Below are 4,033 nucleotides of genomic sequence, written 5' to 3'. Positions count from 1 at the left end.
TGCGGGCGGGGCGCGCAGTGTCGCCGGAGCCCGAGCCCGCCGCGGGAGGGAGCGGGCCCAGGCGGGACGGCCCTGGGAGCCCCCCCGCCAGTGTGGCCCGAGTCCCTGCAGCATCTCCCCTGCACCCCATCCCGCGCCTCGTTTTCCCTGTTTTGAAATCTTTAGGAAAGTGTGTGGATGGAATTACATGCAACTGTCCTCAACTCCCGGGATAAAAGGCATCAAAACCCACGGGGAATGTTAAAGTCGTTCTCCTGACCTGTGAGCTCTTCAAGGACAAAACCACCTCCTCCTTGGCTTCATATTCCCGTGCTTAACACCGCGCCCCGGGAAAATTTCTCTGGCCGAACCAGAGAAAGGAGTTTGGCCTTTCTACTTCCTGCCTCCCACTCCACCCGGTGCCCTGGACACCGCCAGTTGTTAGGTTATTATTGGGATGGAGTGAGGCTCTTAATACCAAATTTCCTCTCTAACCAGAGAAGATTTCATTCCTCCGGGTCTCCATCCTATCCAGAAAAGTCCATCCCCCTGACACCTGCCTCGTTTTATCAGGGCAAAGGACTAGAGTTAATCTTACGTGCTGCCCCAGAGTGGACTCCGCCTGTGATCAATTTGCACCTCCAGGGCTTGACTGTAACCTAGTTGGGTCCTCCAGCACCTACCTCCACCACTGCAAGAACCAACTGGACTTAGAAGTTTAAAACATTAACTGGAATAAATATTTTAGGATTTTTCACCTTCCTGACTGTGTCTCTGAAGATGCACAAGGAAAAGGCAGTCTGTAAAGAAGGCAATATTTTACTTTCTTTTTTTAAATTTTTTTTTTATTTTAAAAATAAAAGGAGGAAAACGTTAACAGACAGACAACCTTTCACAAACTAGCAAAAGAACAGTACAGACAATACAGAGTTACAAACAAAGTGGTAGGGAATTAACAATGCTTGTTGTATTACATGTTGATATCTTCAAAGTGGTTTCTCATGAAAACAGATAGAGACATGCAATACTGGTCAACCAAGGACTCATTGACAGTTTCTTTCAGCAAAGAAATACAGGACAGTAGAACAACTATGTTAACTCTACTTTCTTGATCACGTTTCATTACGGGCAAGGAATACTGTCCCATAACGTACCCAGAAGAAAACCTGAAGAGAATTTAAATGTTTATTGTTAAAACCTAGCTATCAATAAGAAGTGGAAGTCATTATTATACCTTTAAGGAATCTACCTTTGTTTAAATTTTGTGAATCATCTTATTTGGAATTTTTCACTCCTATTACTTTTAATAAAATATTTGATTCTAGTTCAGAGAGAATTGGGTAAAAGAAATGGCATCATGAATCACGTCTTCTTCATATCCCCGTGCTTAACACCGTGCTCCAGTGAACAGTGGCCAAACCAAAGAAGCTTGAGCCTTTCCTCTTCCTGCCCCCCCCACCACCACCGGTGCCCTGGGTGCAGACTGAGGAAACATGAAGAACGCTGCATCAAATCTTTATCAAATTTTTTTCTACAAGATGCTTTGACCCATTATTTTGTATTTTACAAACACTTTTGCTGGCTACAGAAGCACAGTTGAAACTGTAGAAGAGAGTGAAAGGCAAAATACGCATCTAGGGTGACAGTTTGCCAATCACAGACCTTGATGTAGCAGGTGACAGTGTTAACAGAACGAGTCCTTTCCCCTCAAACTGTCTCGTCCGCCTGAGGCTAAACCTGAAGGCCCGGGCGAGACACCTCTAGAATTCAGGCTGCTTTGCTTGGACCTTGCTCCTGTTCATTTCCTACGTGATTCCTACAACCACTGATTCTACACTTGCTGAAGGTCTGCAGATTCAATTCCCATGCATCTGTGTAGCTTGCAGAGGGGGAACTAATGAGAAAGAAATGAGTAAAAGAGCAGGTTGCCAGAACTGAGCTCCAGAGAGAACCAGAGCCTTAGGCCAGAGCTGGCCTTTCCTCCAGCCCCCTGTACTGGAAAAGAACTAAAGATTCTGCAAGGCTTCCTACATTTAACAGACTGTAAAGTTGATATATACAAAGTGGAGTTACCCTCAGAAAATCCCACATCTGGCTTTCATCACTTAAATTTTAAAGCATATCTTTATTAGAAAATAAAATGGCATTTATGCACTTGGACCACAGATTTTAAAAACCTAAATTTGGGTATCTTTTATTTCACAGGCAAAATACAGCTTAAAGAGATCTGTTCTTTACACATTACTCTCCTCTTCTGTTAATGTTTTCCCTTCGTCTCTTCTTTCATTCCTCCTCATTGCTACCAGCAATCAGATGTTTAGGATTTCCAAATCCCAAACCAATGCCTGAAATGCACCCCTTCATCACATCACAGTGGGCTGGAGCTAGGAAGTTTTACAGGAAGAAATCCTTTTTGCCTTCTAATATTAGGCCCCTAGCTAGCCACACCTCTCTCCTCCAATTCTTACCACCCTCTATCAGAGATAACAAAGCCAAGGAGTGGGGGAAGCAGCTCCTTGTTGCAACTGTAGAAACCCAGAGCTGCTTCTCCCTGCCTGCCTTTCCCTTCAGCAGCAGCAAAGGCATAGCAAAAGGAAACAGAAGGAAACAAATGACATCTTGCAGACACTTCACCACAAGGGGAAGCCCCAAAGAGGCCCTCGTAATCCTCTTTAGTCTCCTCCTAGTCCATCAAGCAAATTTATTGATTTGGAGACCAAGAATCCAGTTCCGTCACCGATTCTGTGGAGCCTAGATCCGAACCACAATCGGAGCCATAGGGAATTGAAGAGCGGATTCTCCCTCCCCATGTCACAGGAGAGAGGGTGGACGGTCTTGGAGGGGCACGTGGAGTCCCCTTCCTCTGCATATCTGCAGTTCCTAGGGCAACTGTTAAGAGTAACCATTTGGTTTTGAGGTGATTTAGGGATCCATTTACTTCATATGCAGGTTGTGCTAAATGGCTCCTGTGCAGTGTGATTTGGAAATGTACCCAATACTTAAATTATTTTTACAGAGTTCTCAAACCAGTATACAAAATAACTTAGAAAAGGCCAATTCACAACTGAGGTACTGCCTGTATTCGGAAAAGCTAAGAGTCTTTACATATATGGCATAAAAGCAGTGTTTTACTTTTATAATTCCAAGTGCAAAACAATTTGTTAACACAGAGCAGTGCTCTTTCACATCAAAGAGGGAAAAGCATCATATCATATTAGGGCCTGTCTTGGGGACTATGGGAGATTCCATAGCAGAAAATGCCCCCCCACCATACAAGCCAGTGTACTTCAGTTTCTTAGTTGCCCAGGTACAGTTCCAGTTGCTTCTGTCTTGTAGACATGGCTGGTCACTGTGATGCGTAGCTGGTCAGTATGATGCCTATTGTATAAACCAATCCCCAATTGACAAGCCATTCTGCCTCTGTACTTCCTGCTTGTTTATCTCATATAAGCTCTAGACCACCAGACATCAGGGCCTGATATTCTGGGAATGAGCTCGATCAGTGCCCATCTATGCAAATAAATCTGCCATTTTGGTGTTTCTGCTTGCTGCTGGATTCTAAATTATAAGATTTAGAACTTGGGGGGATTTTTAAAAGGTGAAAATACACCATTTACTTAAAAATTCAACAAAACAGGAGGCAAATTGCCAGATGAATAGTAGAGTAATTCAATGTCAGAGAGCCCTGTTAGTAAGAGGTCTTGAGAGTAAGGTAAAGTTCGTATGTCTCTCTTGTATTATTCACTGTCTTTTCAGCCTTTCCTGAACTGTGGAGACATGGAGGACCAACTGGCACAGCAGCGGCCTCGTGGGCTGTCAGCTTTATCTGTGGTGCTCAAGACGGCACAGTATGGCTCTGGCTCCATGGTGCTTCTGAGTCTTTTCATCTCTGTTTTCTTGTTGTTTAAGATTCAATTTGATAAAGCAAAGAAAAATGTTTTTTCAGTTGGAATTTACTTTTAAAAATTCACCTAAATTTGAATAATTCTCACAAAAAAATAATTTTACACATACATATTCAAAGTTACCAAAATTATATGTACTGGCATTACAT

Source organism: Chinchilla lanigera, unplaced genomic scaffold (assembly GCF_000276665.1).
Source record: "Chinchilla lanigera isolate Chin_1 unplaced genomic scaffold, ChiLan1.0 scaffold00027, whole genome shotgun sequence".
NCBI classification, from domain to species: Eukaryota; Metazoa; Chordata; class Mammalia; order Rodentia; family Chinchillidae; genus Chinchilla; species Chinchilla lanigera.
Note: the sequence above shows the minus strand (reverse complement) of the source record.